The sequence below is a fragment of the Cervus canadensis genome, chromosome 28 (genome assembly GCF_019320065.1).
Source record: "Cervus canadensis isolate Bull #8, Minnesota chromosome 28, ASM1932006v1, whole genome shotgun sequence".
In the NCBI taxonomy this organism is placed as follows: domain Eukaryota; kingdom Metazoa; phylum Chordata; class Mammalia; order Artiodactyla; family Cervidae; genus Cervus; species Cervus canadensis.
The window spans coordinates 27,089,911-27,106,982 of NC_057413.1; positions in this window are offsets into that span (position 1 = coordinate 27,089,911).

Below are 17,072 nucleotides of genomic sequence, written 5' to 3' on the forward strand. Positions count from 1 at the left end.
TGCTTTCACTTTTCTATGGCTCCGCTCTTGAATTCTTTCCTGCTGCTGCTGCCATGTCGCTTCGGTCGTGTCCACTCTGTGCGACCCTATAGACAGCATCCCACCAGATTCTGCCGTCCCAGGGATTCTCCAGGCAAGAATACTAGAGTGGGTTGCCATTTCCTTCTCCAATGCATTAAAGTGAAAAGGGAAAGTGAAGTTGCTCAGTTGTGTCCGACTCCTAGACCCCATGGACTACAGCCTACGAGGCTCCTCTGTCCATGGGATTTTCCAGGCAAGAGTACTGGAGTGGGTTGCCATTGCCTTCTCCAGAATTCTTTCCTACCCAAAGCTAAAGACCCTCACATGCCAGCCTATTTCATAACTCTCCTGAGACCTGGGACATGACCATCCTCTAGAGCCCCATTTTCCTGCAACCTCTTTACAAAGGCTATTAATAAATCTACTTCTTACCTATCACTTTGCTGAATTCCTTCTGGCCCAGACAAAAAGAACCTGGGCTTCACAAAGTCCTAAGACAGGCTGTGTGGTTTCAGTTAGAAGACTGTGGCTTTGAGTTCCGTCTGAAGTGTGAAGTTTCAGGTTGAGCGCACTGGACCAAGAGCCTGGCCTCAGAGTGTTCAATGTTTCAGGTGCAAACAGCCCCCCAGTCGTTTACACTGGACTCTGGAAGCTACACAGCTGGTTGTAGATGCAACAGAACTAGAAGCACGCTGACAAAGCCTGAGCAATTTCACTGTCACAGGTGGAATTTAAGTGTAAATTTCTCTAACAGTTTAGGTTCCCTAGTGGCCAACATCTTGCACCAGTGAGTACTACTGAATTTTGTTTTGTAGTTGCTCAGGAAAACCTTGACTGCAAACAGAGGAAGTGGGAAGCCAGAACGTGTAAGTTTTGTTTTGTTTGGGGTTCTGTTTGTTTGTTCTTTCACTGGAGTACTTTCTTCTTCCCCTTTTCTCTCTCTTTTTCATTCTAGCTTTCCCTTGGTGAGCGCCAAGTTCACAAACTGCAGAATCCAAGTCAGACGGTCCTGGACGGGGACACCCTCGCCCTGGACCTGTCTCTGAGGACCTACTTTCCTTTGCTTTCAGCTAAGAATCTGACTGGAATAAAGCCAATTCACTCCCTCACTTCAAGAATGAATAGCAGCCAGGTCAGCGGCCCAGCGATTCTTTCTCCCCGCCCCAACCCCCCAGGCCCGAGGTTTGAGAAGGTACTCGAGGTCACCTCTTCCCTCCTGAGGAAGGTTTTGCAGTTCTTTAACCTCTTTAACGTCACAGTCGGCTTCCCACCCCTGGAATTGCAGGCCCTCAGTGGGTGGCAGCGAGACCCCCGGCTGGCCTGGGGAGGGAGAGAGGACCCCTCCTACTTAACGGAAGGTAAATGGGGCAAAAGAAGACGACTGGCGACTTTAGGTAAATGGCGGAAGGGGATTCCTCCGACCCTTTTTGAAACTTTCCCATAAACTGGAAAAAAAAAAGGTACTTTAAAAAAAGTGACTAAGTTCTGTCTGGAGGAAGCTAGAAGGAGGAAAAGAACGTAAAGAGGGAGAGCAGAGAGTCTGAGAGGGGGTCGGCGACAGTGTCAGGGCGCAGGAGGAGGAGCGAGGGGCCAGAGGGGGCGGGGCGGGGCGAGAGAGGGGGCGGGGCGGGGCGGGGCGGGGCGGGGCGGGGCGGTGGGCGGTCAGGACTGCAAGGTGGGTGCGGGCTGCGAGTGCACAGCTTGTGGACCACCGGCTTCCAATGCTCTGGGGAAGAGGGGGCTATTGGTGGGGCGGGGACGGCGTTTCTCACCTGCCTCTGCTTGAAGCCTGAAGCTCAAGTTCGGTGAACAGAAGCCCCTCTCGAAGTGAACCAGGAAGGCGGGAAAGCGAGGCTTTCGGTCTTCGTTCATCGGTGGCTTCTGCACTGCAACGACCTAGTGCAGGTTTTCATGTTTAACAGAACACCTTTTCCTTTAAAAACTGCGGATGGCGCGGGTTGGGGGGTGGCTTGGGGGAGAGACACTTTTGGGAGAACGGAGCGATTTGAGCAATTAGTAAAGGGGATCTGGGGACTAGCTTCTGTGAGAGAAGTTTTGAACCTGAATGGGAACATAAAGTTCTTAAACCTTCCTCATGCATTTCTTTCTTTCCCGAGCTGTGGGGCGGGGCCAGGTAGGAACCTTAATTTTCCTATCTTTTCACCAACTAATTAATAGAGAGTGGCTTATTAGCAGCAGCAGTTGTTTCTTATGTAGCGATGGGATGGGAGAAAATCAGCAGGTGACTCCCCTTCACCTCCATCTCTCTGCATACAGCCCAGTGAGATCAGTTTAGGACTGCTTGGAGGAACTTTAAATGATTTGTGAGAATTCCTAAGATGGTAATGAGTTAGTAGTAACTAAGGAGGAAGCCCAGAGTTGTGAAGATCTTAGAAGTTATTGCTGAAGACGGGTCATGAAGAGGTCTTACCTTACATCAAAGGAAATCATAAGGCCAAGAAAGCAGAAGAGAAACCTACATTTCCTCTAGATCAGTGGGGGTTGGCTACATTGTCATTTCCAAGTGAAAAATGATAAAAGTTTAGTGAGATAATTTCCCAGACAGGTGGGCAGGGAATATGCTATTACAATGAAACTGCAGTCAGCCCCAAGATTGTGACAGTGACTAATAAACTCTACCTCAGATAGGGTTTTAGGAAATATGTTTAATTACTTCATAAAAGGAATAATCGTAATCATTAAAGGCTTAAGTGTCAGAATATTCAGTCCTGTCCAAGTAAAAAAATCAGCCATCAATAACAAGCAGACTTTTCAGTTATAAACAACTACCTGGAAGGGGATGACCACTGTACATTCCTTCTCCAAGATGCTGGTCCAATAACCAATATGAAATTTGGTTGGTTTCTGTATCTATGATGGTTATTTCACTTTATGCTCTGTTCCTATTGCAATCCGTAGAACATAGTAAGTCTCAATAAATATTTGTGGAATGCACTGTTGGTTTCATGTTTACTCCATTATATTTATTAAACTACCTTGGAGACAAACCCTGAGATATAGCATTTCAGCCATCTTCTCAGCTGACATCCTGTGGGATCTGGTCTTTTAAAAGAATCTGAGGATGTTTGTGGACTTCCCAGGTGGCTCAGTGCATAAAGAATCCCCCTCAATGCAGAAGATGCCATTGCTATCCCTGGGTCTGGAAGATTCCCTGGAGTAGGAAATGGTGACCCACTCCAGTATTCTTACCTGAAGAATTCCATGGACAGAGGAGCCTGGTGGGCTACAGTCCATAGGGTTACAAAGAGTTGGACATGCATGAGGATGTTAGTGCAGCAAGGGACTTTAGGGCTAGGTGAGTTAACCTATTTGTTCTACAAGAAACACTTGAAAATCAGAGAGGGATGGTAACTTTTCTAAGGTTACACAGCCTAGAAGAGCTAGGATACAAATGCATTATCTCTGACTTCTAATTTTGTCTAGGATGAACGCTAGTTCTTAGAGAAGGAGTAACCTAAAGGACACATATTATCAAAGTGGATTTTCATTAGGAGGAAAAGCATCAGGAAAGGCACTGCAGTGGCCTGAGCAGAAGTCCTCTGCAGCTTCTTAGCTCCAGCTCTAGGCAGTTCATAGGGCTTTCCATGTGAGTTGGCAATGTCAGAACTCTCATGTTAAAGTCTATTCTTCCTTGTGGTTGTTCATCCTGAAAATGCTAAGGAATAACTTCTCTGTCCTTTTTCTGCACTCCTGTGAAGCAGATCCTTCTTCATAATAATAAAATAAAAATCCAGAGTTAAAATTTTAATTAAAAGCCAGAAATCTAAAAAAAAAAAAAAAAAAAAAAAAAAAGCCAGAAATCTGAGATTGAAAAGGATCCTGTCTTTTTTGCCCAAAAAAATCCTATCTCTTCATGTGTTTCTTTGTGGGATCACTGCATGATCAGGACAAGTAAAATCTGTGAAGTAGTTTGGTTTTTCAAGGCACTCTTTGATTTTAGTGCATGGGAGGGGACTTTCCATTGAATTTCACTAATATGTTAGCTTGGAGAAGAGAGTCAGAAGGCCTGGAGAAATTAAAAGTCCTTTAGCAGAAATCATCTGTGAAGAAAAGAAAACAATCTCAAATTCCCACTAAGAACCTAGTTTTATCTCCTCTGGGCCATTCTATCGCCAGAGTCAGACAGGACTTAGTGACTAAATCACCACCACTTTGTCCTGGCTACTGTACTGTTGAGTCTGTAAGAAAATGGGCAGAGGATGCCCATATGTGGTTTACATAAATGTAATGACATTCACACCCTTAAACAGTTCATAATGGCAGGGCTGATATTCATCAGCTAACTCAACCTTGAGCTTCCTGGTGGGTGCCCATACTTACCTGGGGGAGAAACATTTCACTGACCATCATGAGGAAAAGCATGCACACCCACACATCACTCTGGCCAGCTCAGCTCAGTGGCACCCACAACCCCCCAAGCAGGCTCTGTGGATCCAGCTGGGGAAGCGCTGCATGGCTGCCATGCTCTGGCTGGGAGTGGGGAGGCTGAGCGGTGGCTGCCCCAGCCCAGGGCATGCAGGTCCAACTGAATCAAGCCATCCTCTATCTGTGGACATCCACACTCTTCTTATAGAGACACTTTGTCCCCCTGACCTTGGAAGACAAGCTCAGGACCAGGGTGCTCCCCACGCTGCTTCATATTTGGCAGGACCTCTGAGTGTGTAGACTAAGCCCCCACAGACGGAGGCAAGCCTTCCGGATGTCTCAGGAGACATTTTATTATATCTGCAAAAAGCTGGCCTGTAGCTTCAAAGGGAGGCCACCCACTTGAAACTGCTTCTCTCTGTGCCTCAGAAAGCAGCTGTTAGACCATATTGGCTGGCCTCCCTGGTGCCTCTGACCTTGAGTGTTGATCTAGAGCTGGGCATGCCTTTCGAGACACTGGAGATGCCATCTGTGCCACCTTTCAGGACCTCCAGAAAAGGCAGCCTGACCTACAGGAGGTCATGGAAAGATCCCAACATGAGGTGGGGCTACTGGAGGCCTATGTGGAAAACTATCTCAACAGCTGTCAGAGCCTTTCAGTGATTCTTCATGTCCTGCTGGTCTCGACCTTTATGTCAGCCAAGTGTTTGTCAGCTGCCCTGGATCCAGCCATAATTCACATGTGTTGGAAGCAAGTCAGCTTTGCCACAGAGGAGATGCAGGCACTCTCTTACCCACTGTCCAGAAAGAAATAGGGGGGTGTCACAGGGCTTGTCCCAGTGGGTGGTGGAACGTATCCTCTCCATCAGTGGCGTACAGCCCAGTACCACCAACCTGACACCCCTGAGGAGCTGTGTTTCAGCAGGCTGTCTGGGGCACTGTGGGGCAGGCCTTCAGGCAGCTGACAGGCCAGCAGCAGTATAGCCACTGGGAAGCGGAGTGTATCGGTGAGGTGGTCACTGGTTATTGCTGGCTCCATAATCTGCATTGCTGCTGCTGTTGTTCAGTTGCTCAGCTGTGTCCAACTCTTTGTGACCCCATGGACTGCAGCACAATAGGTTTTGCTGTCCTTCACCATCTCCCAGAGCTTGCTCAAAGTCATGTCCATTGAACTGGTGATGCCATCCAACCATCTCATCCTCTGTTGTCCCCTTCTCCTGCCTTCTATCTTTTCCAGCATCAGGGTCTTTTCCAATGACTTAGCTCTTTGCATCAGGTGGCCACAATATTGGAGCTTCAGCATCAGTCCTTCCAAAGAATATTCTGGGTTGTTTGAGGAGAGGTCTAATGCCCAGAGTTGGACCACAGCCTCCACCCTTGCTATGGCACAGAGAAGAACCGCAAAGGATGAGGCACAAAGGCTGCTGAAGTTCCAAGTGCATCAAGCCAACAGCCAGCACCTGGCACTCCAGGCCGGGCCAACCCGAGGTGATAACTATCCATCCTGCTTTTTCATTGACTTTCCCCTTCAGGTTCTTTTCCCTCCTTCCACATTAACCCCCCTTTTCCCATTCCTGAGAAGAAAGTACTGTTGCTGATGTTTGTATTAATAAGGCTCCAAGGTGTTCTATCTTCTTATAAAGTGCCGAGAGAGGGCATGCACGCTGGTCATCCCCAGCCATAGGGGAACAAATTGTCTTCACTGTCAAAGGAGCCTGTAAACAACTGGTTACAGGTGTGTGGCTGCTTTATAGCCCAAGTAGTTGATAGTGGCCGACACGCTCATCTGTTGGTTCTACTTTAAATTTCTTAGGCCTCACTTTTATCACTCATAAAGGTATAAGTATTTATGTATATGCCTTTACCCCAGTACACACACAAATATGCCCTCTCTTAACCAACTCTGTTCAAATAATCATCTGTATTAGTTTCCTACTGTCGCTGTATCAGGCCTCCCAGGCGGCACTATTGGTAAAGAACCCGCCTGCCAATGCAGGAGACATGACATGGGTTTGATCCCTGGGTCAGGAAGATTCCCTAGAGGAGGGATGGCAACCCACTCCAGTGTCCTTGCATGGAGAAACCTGTGGACAGAGGAGCTTGTCAGGCTACAGCCCACAGGGTTGAAAAAAGTCGGACACAACTGAAGTGACTTAGCAGGCAAACATGCAGAGCACATGTGCTGTAACAAATTGCCACAAACTTAGCAACCTAACACAAGTGGGACTTGCGGAAGGCACAGGGGTGACACAGTGTGGTCCTCTGGGAGAACTGCAGTTAGTTCTGCCGGGTAGGGTGAGAGGGGAAGTGTGGGGCTGCAGAGGCTCCAAGCTAAGGAGCTTGAACATCTTCCTAAGAGCCAAAGAGAATAGCAGAGAGGGACCATGATCACTTTGGCCTTTACACAAAGATAACCCTTCAGGAGTAGAGGGATGAACTGGAGGGGGAAGGTGAGGGAGCTGGGGACAGGAGGACCAGCTAGGAGGTGAGCAGGAGTTACACGGGAAGGGTGGAGAGTGAAATGTACAGCGGTGTGTGTGTGGTAGTCAATTAGAATACGTGTGTGTGTGCAGGGTAATCAATTAGACCACACAAGAACTTCTGCCTTGTTAAGCACCCGCCTTTTTCCGGTTGTGATTGACCATTGTAGGACTGCAGCCCAGGAGCTCATTGGATGACGGGGCTGTTCGTTCTCCGGGTTGAGTTAACCAGAGGGATTCCTGAAAGAGGTGGTTTCTGCCCTGACCCTTAGTTTTCAGAAGGCGAGAACACTTCCTTGGCCTCTCTCAGTCCTCCTTCCAGCCTACCCTCACCCACCTAGCTGAGGCTACAACTCTCAGAGGCAAATGGTGGGCTGGAGTCCTGCAGAGCTGGACAGGAGCCTTGGTTTCCCCGTCTTTCGAAGTGGAGCCAGACAACCCCTAGACCCAGCTACGATTTGATTTTGCTGTGTTTACCTTGTGTCCTGCCCCTTTTCAGTTTCCTCTCCTCCCCTCAGTGTCCTAGAAGTGAAAAAACTCACTGGTGAACATGTTGTGGGTGCAGTGAGGGTGGGGAGGCGGGTGGGGGTTGTGGGGAGGACTTCAGGGTGAAAACTACACCACAATGAGGAAAGCTCTACTAGTTAAAAAGTGTAACTTAATAAAAGTTTTTGTTACTCTTTTCCCCTCCTTTAAGGTTTATGCTGGGGGGCGTTGGTCGGGGGCGGTAATAGGTGGTTTTTAAAGTTAATGATGAAAACAAGGCAGACAAGGAAGATTTTATTTTGCTCAGGGGATACAGTTCAGATGGGACAGGCGCTTATTTGCTAATTTGGAGGTGAGAAAGAAGAGGAACAAGCCTCCTCCTGAGCTGTTTCAGGCTTGAGACAAGAGGAAGGCTGGTCCTGGGGCCCCAGGGACCTTAGGCAGCTGGAATCAGTGACCATGAAGGGGTGGCACTCAGTCCTCGGATCAAGAGGGTAAAAGCACAGTCCAGGCTCATGTTTCACTTGCGCAGGCACTCTGCCAAGAGAAAACTTCTGGGGAGAGAGCTGAGGCAGTCTGTGAAGGTAAGCTTTGGGTGGATCCTAAAGTTGGACAAGTTCTGAACTCGGGAACCCCATCTCCTAGGACCCCAAGGTCCTGGAATCTCTTCAGGTCTCAACTGGTCTCTCTGTTACACAAGCGAGCCCAACTGAGATCAGGGTGCTCTAGGATCACTCGGCTTCTCGTGTGAAAATGTTGTCATGGTGCTCACGCACTGTAGACCCAGCAGCATTCTCTGGGGCGTCGGTCAAGTTTGGCTGCTGATCAGAGTCAGTCCCAGTTCCTGGGTGGAGCTGGGTGGCAGTGGAAGGGAAGAGAGGAAGGGACCCTGCTTCTCCTATCCCTGCAGCCTCAACCTTCTGGAACCACAGAAGGCAGCTACCTGGAGGTCTGATCATGGCCTCAGTGAGGCCGGGCTAAGGCGGGGGTTGGAGTTGAACAATGGAGCAGAGGTTGAGAAAGTCAAAAGCACAGAAAGACATAAGTCTCTCCCACAGATTCAGCATCATCTGCTGAGAGCATCACAGGTGGCCGTCTTCCCATCAGAGAGTTTGAAAATATCCACTAACACACCTCCCCCTGAGGATGAGTTGGAGGTGATCATTACGAGTTATCTGGATATTCTACTCTACTGTGTGAGTGTGTGCTCAGTCGTGTCTGATTCTTTGAGACCCCATGGACTATAGTCCACCAGGTTCCTCTATTCATGGGATTTCCCAGGCAAGAATACTGGAGTGGGTTTCCATTTGCTTCTCCAGGGGATCTTCCCAACCCAGGGACTGAACCCATGTCTCCTGCATTGGCAGGTGGATTTTTTTTTTTTTACCACTGCACCACCTGGGAAGCCCCCTACTCTCTACTATATGACCCTAAATAAGACACCAAGGATGCTTTGAGACCCTAAGGCCCAATATGGGCAGTATCTATGCCTACAAAGACTAAAACCATTTGTACACGAGACACCTACCATAATACCACACAAGAATGTTCCAATGTCAGGTCAGGCAGTTAGTCGTCACCCTCACCCCATTCTGTCCTGAAGAATGGCTCTGCCTCCTGGAGCCGGGTGTAGGTGTCTTGGACCAGGACTGCCATGGGGGAACTGTGATGGTCTTGGTGGCCCAGCAGCTGATTCCCAGGCCACTTCGCTGACCAGCCACCTCTTCTCTACTGTATCAGAGGCAATCATGGCAGCAAGTCAGGTGGCACCTGACACTGTGGCTCTGGGCTGGAGCTGGCGCACTTGGCTCACGCGTGCTGTAGGGGGCACTGCAGACACCCCGGAAGGTGCTGGGGCTGACGGGAGGGTCAGGGTGGAGCTAAACCTAGCTTAACCTAGGCCAGTTTAACACAAAAGGCCCTGCACTCTGTTTCTACCTCTATATCAGAGTGGCTGGAATGGCAGTAGGTGAAGGATGATGTTATTGAGAAAAGGACTCCCAGAGAAGCCCCACTGCTGCAGAATTTGTTGTGGCTGCTGCCTTTTGGGTTCCTTTAGCAGCTGGAGATAATTAGGGATGTGCCTGGTACAACAGATGATGCTGTGGAGGGTCCAAGATAGTAACGCTTCCTAATGTCCGAGGCCCTTAGACTGGACCCCTGTTTCATTCCAGCTGGAGCCTGCGCAGGGAGGGACCGAACCAGAGAGCTGGTCTCCTGGCTTTCACCCATCCTGGCTGACCTAGACCTGCCCAGGTCCCAACAAGGAGTTTCCTACCCACCACAGCCACCCCAATCTGTCAACAGGGAGAGGTAAGTATAGACTTACTGTCTTGTCCCCTCTTGAAGCAAACAACAGGCTTCCTCCAAATGAGCCACTGCTCTGCCCTCGTGTGTCTGTTTCACTGCATTGTGCAGGGGGCTTTACTTGGCCCCCCACTTACTTGCTTCCACCTCAACAGGGCCCCTGCGCTGCTCATTGCTGAAGGCCAGCAGATCTTTCAGGCTGGCTGGCCAGTGAGGAAGCCGGCTCAAGGCAGGGCCAGTCACCCTCCACCATACCATCTGCACAAACATCTTTGTTGGAAAATCCCTGCAATGGAAACCAAACAGAACAGATCGGTTCGCACAGCACAGCTGACAGAAATATCTTGCTGGGCCAGACTGCTGTCTCTGTTAAGATACCACCCACAGCTGTAAGCACCAGCTGACTCCTTTTGAAAAGAGAGGACTGTTATAAAGACCAGGGCTGGCTTTGGAAGGCCAAGACTGGGTGTGAGGAGGCTGTTGGGGGCTCCACACTTCAGCTGGGGACACAGGGTAGGAAGGGCATGAACACTAGGTGTCAGCAACTGTCACGTCCCTCTCCATTACCCTCTTGGCTCCCACAAGGTAAGATAAGGCAGATGTACAATTCTGTGCTGCTTCTGGGGCCCCCCCAGAAAGTTCTCATTTCCAGACACTGCCCCTAGTCTGTCTCCCTTGTCTTCCTGACAAAGCACCCTGGGCAACCCCTGCAAGCTGGTTTGAGTGTCTTAGCTTAGAGCAGGAGAGAGAAAAGACTTCCAAGTTTAAAATTCTAAACGTCTCAAGAGGACTCATGAAGGTAGTGGAGCAAGTGAGAAAGGCTTGGAGGACTTTAACGAGAGGCCAGGAAAGCATTCATATAAAACGGACTGTACGTATCTTTTGCTACCTGATTTTTTCACGTGGCAGTCTCCTGATTAAACGTCTACATTCCATTATAAGAATAACCAATTCACTCCTTATTTATAATAGTTCTTATGCTATTTACTCAGCTTTTCTTTTTTTCCGGCCTCTTTTACTGTCTTCTATGCATCAACAGTGTTTTATTTCTCTTTTCCCTTTATTGCTTTGGCAGTGATAAATTTTTTTTTAGTCTTTATCCTTAAATTTAAAAAAGATGTATTTATTTATATGGCTGCACTGTGTCTTAGCTGCAGCACACGAACTTCTTAGTCACAGCATGTAGGATCTAGTTCCCCTATCAGGTACTGAACCTGGGAGCATGGAGTCCTAGCTGCTGGACTACCTGGGGAGCCCCTGTCCTTAAATTTTTAACCTGTGTGTATGTGAAAGTTGCTCAGTTGTGTCCAACTTTTTGCAGCCCCAGGGACTATACAGTCCATGGAATTCTCCAGACCAGAATACTGGAGAGGATAGCCGTTCCCTTCTCCAGGGGATCTTCCAAACCCAGGGATTGATCCCAGGTCTCCCACATTGCAGGCGGATTCTTTACCAGCTCAGCCACTAGGGAAGCCCTAAAAAATTTTAACATAAACGCCTTCAAAATGTCATTCTCCTTCCAAATGAATAAAGACTTTAAAACATTTAATTTTGCCATGTTACTATTACCTAAAGTTGTGCTATTTAAAACAGTAACCACAAGTCACATGTGGATACTTAGGTTTAAACTAAGTAATGTTAAATAAATTCGTTTTCTTGGTTGCATAGCCACATTTTAAGCGCTCAGTAGCCACACGTGGCTAATAGCTACCATAGTGAACTGAGCAGATATGGAATACTATCATTGTGGAAGGTACTATTGGACAATGGAGTTATTTCCATCTAGTTTTTACCTCCCTCCAAATTAGTCATTATTATCAGTATTGCTTTTTAGAGTCAATACTTCTTTAGATTTACCTTTATGTTTACCAGTTTCTTTGCTCACCAATGTTTTTACACCCCATTTCTTACTTCCATATTCAATTTCTTTCTTTCTGAATGTATCCTTTGGGAGCTGGCTGTGGGCAGAACTGTGTCCTTCCAAAATTCATATGTTGAGGCCCTAACCCCCGATTTGACTGTATTTGGAGATAGGGTACTTAGGAGACAATTATAGTTAGATGAGATCGTAAGGGTGAGGCCCTAATCCACTAGGACTGGTTGCCTTACTACAAGTGTAAGAGAGCTTTTTCTTTCTCTGCACATGCTCAAAGGAAGGACTATGTGAGGACTCCGTAAGAAGATGGACATGTGCAAGCCAGGAAATGAACTCTCATCAGAAACCAAACCCTTCCAGATCTTGATCTGGGACTTCCAGCCTCTAGACCTGTTGTTTAAGCCATCCAGCCTATGGTATTTTGTTATGGCAGCCCTAGAGACAAATACAGAGTCCATTCAACAAAGGTCCAGAGTGTTACTCTGAAAATATTTTACCTCTTTAATAACAGTTTAACAAAGTACAGAATTATAGGTTGTTAGGTTTTTGGGTTTTTTTTTTTAACCTTTAAAATATTATTCCATTGCTTCTGGCCTTTGATATTACATTGAGAAATCTATTATTCAGAATGTTCCTCTTTTCTTTGGGATTTCTTTGAATAGTTTTCCCATATTTCTGGATTTCACTACTGTGGGTCTAAGTGAAGGTTTAATATTCCTTGCCTAGGATTCATTGTGATTCTTTAGTTTGAGGATTCTAGTCTTTGATCAATGCTGGAAAATTTTCAACTATTATTTCCTTTGTTTTTCTCCATCTGAAATCCCCACTGGATATATTTTGAACCTTTTCATTCTATCATTTCTTTCTTTTAATTTCTCTTTAGTTTTCATTTTCCCCACTCTGCTGCATTATGGTAATTTCCTCAGCTCCATCTTCTAGTTTACAAATGTTTCTATTCTGCTTTTGACTAGTCTTAATTTATGCTTTCAATAACTATTTTCCAACTGTAAAAGTTTGATTTGCTCAAATCTACCCTTCCTTCAGGGTCTTGTTGTCTCCTAAATATTTCTTTACCTTAAAAAAAAATCTGGTTTAAATATATTGATTTCAGAATCAAACTGGACTTCAGTTGTCTAGATTATAAAATGAGGCTTTAGACTAAATGGCTTTTAAGGTGACTTCCAGTTCTGTAATTCGGATATTCATTTATTTCTAATAAACACTGCTGGCACACTCTGCATTTACATTAATGCAGGCACACTGGAACATGGCAGGGAATAAAGGATCATTATTTTAAAAGCCACCCTCCCCAGACCTCTCGGGCTCCGAGCCAACACCTTCCATTCTCTCATATCTCCTTCGTGTGTGAGCACAGAGAGAAACAGGTGGTTAACCAGATGAACACACGCCAGGAAAAATATCCATCTGGGTTTGGTTTCAGATCTGAGATATTTCTGGAGGCTTATCAAAGAATCCAGTGAAAGGCTGGGGAAAGAGGTGAACACTAAACCTCTCTGCTTCTCAGAGATTTTGTTTTGAACATTGTAGCACTTAACATATAAAATTAAGAGTGTTAAAGGATTTTCTACACTAAAAAACAAACAAACAAACAAACAAAAAACAACCCAGAATAGTGCAGGGCTGGAAGAAGGATAACAAAGGCTTGTACTAATTTTTATCTAAAGATTCCCACAATTGAGCTAGAAGAATGTAGTAAGGTCCTAGAAGTGAACTGTGGGTATGAGCTGGAGGTTGGGGCCTAGAGGAGGTGATCTAAGAAGCTTGTATACCACGGTGCTTCACAAATATATCTTTCAAAACCTGCTCTGCTGTTGTCAAATGTTTAGTGAATAGAGGATAGGAAGAGATTCAGTCTTTTCAGACCCTGGCCTCTATCAAACTGTAAATGCTATGGACTGGAACTGTAGGTTTTTAGACAAATGGCAAGGTACCAATTAAAAGGAACATTCAGCTTACTTCAAAGAGCACTTATTCTTCCTCCCCCTCATGTCAAGCTGACCACACACATAGTGCTTTTATGATTTATTTTCTTTGCTTACATTTTCAGAATAAACTTGTCTGAGGCATAATTTATACATACTTCACTTTATGGAGATACAGTTTACATATACCTCATTTTAAAATTCAACAAAATATAAATTTCCTTCCTTTTCCATACTGTCTGAAATAAAGTTGTGAAACTAACGCTAGCATTGTATTCCTCTCCCAACTACTGGTGTTTTAAGAGACTTGTTTGTCTCTTAAGTTTCTTTTTCTGTGTCCTAACTGCAAAATAATTACTGATTCTTACTAAAGATCATTTACCAACTATATGCTTTTTTAAGTCCTTGAGGCACTGTCTGTGAGAACGTATCTATTCTACATATAGGTAATTTTTATCTCTCTCTCCCCCTCATTCTCACTTCATCCAAACAGCTTTTAGATCTGTCCATTTTTTACTCTGGAATATCTCACTCTCATCCTCTTCTTTCTGTCCCTTCTTTGAATATCTTTTCCAGCTCTCCTCTCTATCTGATTAAAATAATCCATTTCACACATCCTCTGTCTACATTAGACATTCATGTCTAATGCATGTCTGCATTCCTGATGCACAAATTTAATACTGTCTCTCTTCTGCTCAAAAGCTATCCATGGCTCCCTCTTGCCTACTAACTGAAGCACAATCTCCTTTCCCTGCTGGTCAGTGTCCTCTACAGTCAGCCTGGATGCACCTGATTGCTTCCAGTTCTACCCTGCCCCAACCCGTCCCACTGACCCTTCATTCCATCCACCTCGGCCTCTCCCAGTCAACACTGCCTTTACATTTTGCTTAGAATGTCACCGCTTGTCACATCTCCCTAGAGGAACTACTGCCCACCTTTTGATCCTCAAATCAAATACTACCCTCTTTCTTTTGCTTCCCCTCATCACCCCCGTGCACATTTGTACCTGCAGCTTGTGCTGCAAGGTGCCTCAAAAACATGCATAAAAATCTGCCTCTCTTAATGCATATGGCACCCTGCACCATGCTAGAACACATGTGCCTTTTCTCATGGTTATTTATGTTTGTGCCTTATTTTAGATACTGGATTGGACACGTTTCATCTTACCTTTGTATTCCCCTAAATATCTTGCATATAATAAAATACCAGTAGTATTACTTACAGTATGAATAAATACCAGCATCTCAAAGCTGAATTCACCTCAAAGCTGAATAAAGATAGGTATTTTAAATTTTTGCAACTTCAAAACTGTTGAGGGAAACTATGCGACTGCCTTGAGGAGAAGGTCCTCACAAGGAACTGGCAAAGGGCCAGGACCGCCAGGCATGTCTCGAGGTTTTGCCCTGGGAAACATTTCCTGCATATATGGCTTTTACGACTGCATGAGAATAGTGCTGAGGATAACAAGCTTGCCTTGAGGAAAACAGACTGTCTTTTGATCCTGAGAAAATAGAGTCTATGTGTCTCATGAACTTTGTAAACTTGCTGTTATCAACTTTGTACATGCTCAAGCTCCATCTGTGTAACCTTGGTTTTTCTACAAGCTCCATTTGTGTAACCTTGGTTTTTGTAAGCTATTTCCTTGCTTTCATGTATAAAACGATTCGCTATAGAAGTAAAGTTTTGTCAGTCTCCCAGAGAGGCTGTCCATGTCCTTTTTTCAGAGTCTACTCTGCTGAGCTTTCCACACAAAATGATGATGTATGGTTTACTTGAAAGATAGAATAAAAACTGATTATAAATTATATATAATTTACTGTCTCATATATAGCTTACATGCAATTGATTAAATGAATGAATAAGCAAATGTTATAAGACACATACAGATGCTACTCCAACTTTTTTTTTTTTCATTTTTTTTTTCAACTTTTTTAAAATTGAAGTATAACTGACTTATAAGGTTGTGTGATGCTGCTCCAACTTAAACTATCCATCATGTCCAGAGAAAGGTCCCTCTAAACCTTTGACAGTAAAATGGATAAGCAAAACTATAATATACTAATGTAAAAATACAATATACTGTGTTTTTAATGCAAGTAAAGTATTTTAAAATATAAAACACCTATTTGCTTAATATTTACGTAAATTCTATTGAATTTCATGAGTTAGATTTTGTATTTGGATCTTAACATACTCATTTGTTCTTAAAACGCTGTTTGATAAAGTCATATAGATGGGGGCCAAATCCTACCTCTCTGTTCTTTACTGGGATCTTTTATGCTGTAGTCTCCTCACCTGTAAAATAAGGATTGAAAATAACCATATCACAGGACTTTCCTGGTGGTCCAGTGGCTAAGACTCCTCACTCCCAATGCAGGGGGCCTGGGTTCCACTCCTGATCAGGGAGCTAGACCCCACATGCAATAAACTAAGAGTTCCTATGCTGCACCTAAAGATTCTGCATGCTGCAACTAAATTTTGAAACTAAGACCTAGTGCAGACAAATAAGTATTTTTTAAAAACCGTGTAACAAGGTATTGAGAAGATTAAATGAGATTACACAATACTTAGCAGACTGTGTGGCATAAAGTACATGTTCAGTACATGGTTGCTATTATGTCAAACTAAGGCTTGGTTGCAGACTCATGTGCAACTCTTTGCAACCCCATGGACTGCAGACTGCCAGGCTCCTTTGTCCATGGGATTTCCGAGGCGAGAATATTGGAGTAGGTTACCATTTCCTTCTCCAAGGGACTGTCCTGACTCAGGGATTGAACATGCATCTCTTGTGCCTCCCGTATTGTAGGCGGATTCTATAGGCTATTTCAGGAAATCATTAGACAGCACAGATGTAAGGCTGTGCTGTCTAATTGGTAACCACTAGCCACATGTGGTGATTGAGCACTTAAGATGTAGTTAGTCTGAACCAGGCTGTAGGGAAGTATAAAAACCACAGCAGATTTTAAAAACTCATTATAAATAAAATGCAAAATACCTCGTTAATATTTTTTTAAACATTGATTACATGTTCCCTGATGTCTCAGAGGTAAAGAATCCACCTGCAATGCAGGAGCTACAGGAGACATGGGTTCGATCCCTGGGTTGGGAAGATCCCCTGGAAAAGGGAATGGCAACCTACTCCAGTATTCTTGCCTGGAGAATGCCATGGACAGAGGAGCCTGGTGGGCTACAGTCCATAGGGTCACAAAGAGTTGGACATGTCTGAAGCAATGGAGCACACACATACGTTAAAATGCTATTTTAGATATACTGTGTTAAATAACACATTATCAAACTAATCTCACATTTCTTTTTTCTCTTAGTATTCAAAAAATTTTCTCCTTTTTAAAAAGCTTTTATTTAAAATTGGAGTATAGTTGATTAACAATGTTGTGTTCGTTTCAAGTGTACAGCAAAGTGATTCAGTTATACATATACAACGATTGTTTTTACTTTTTAAAATGGAGGTACTAGAAAATTTTTATATATGTGTGTTCCATTCTATTTCTGTTGGGCAGTGCTGACCTAAAGTCTGGTCAAGAACAAAAATATATAGATGCTTAACTAATATTT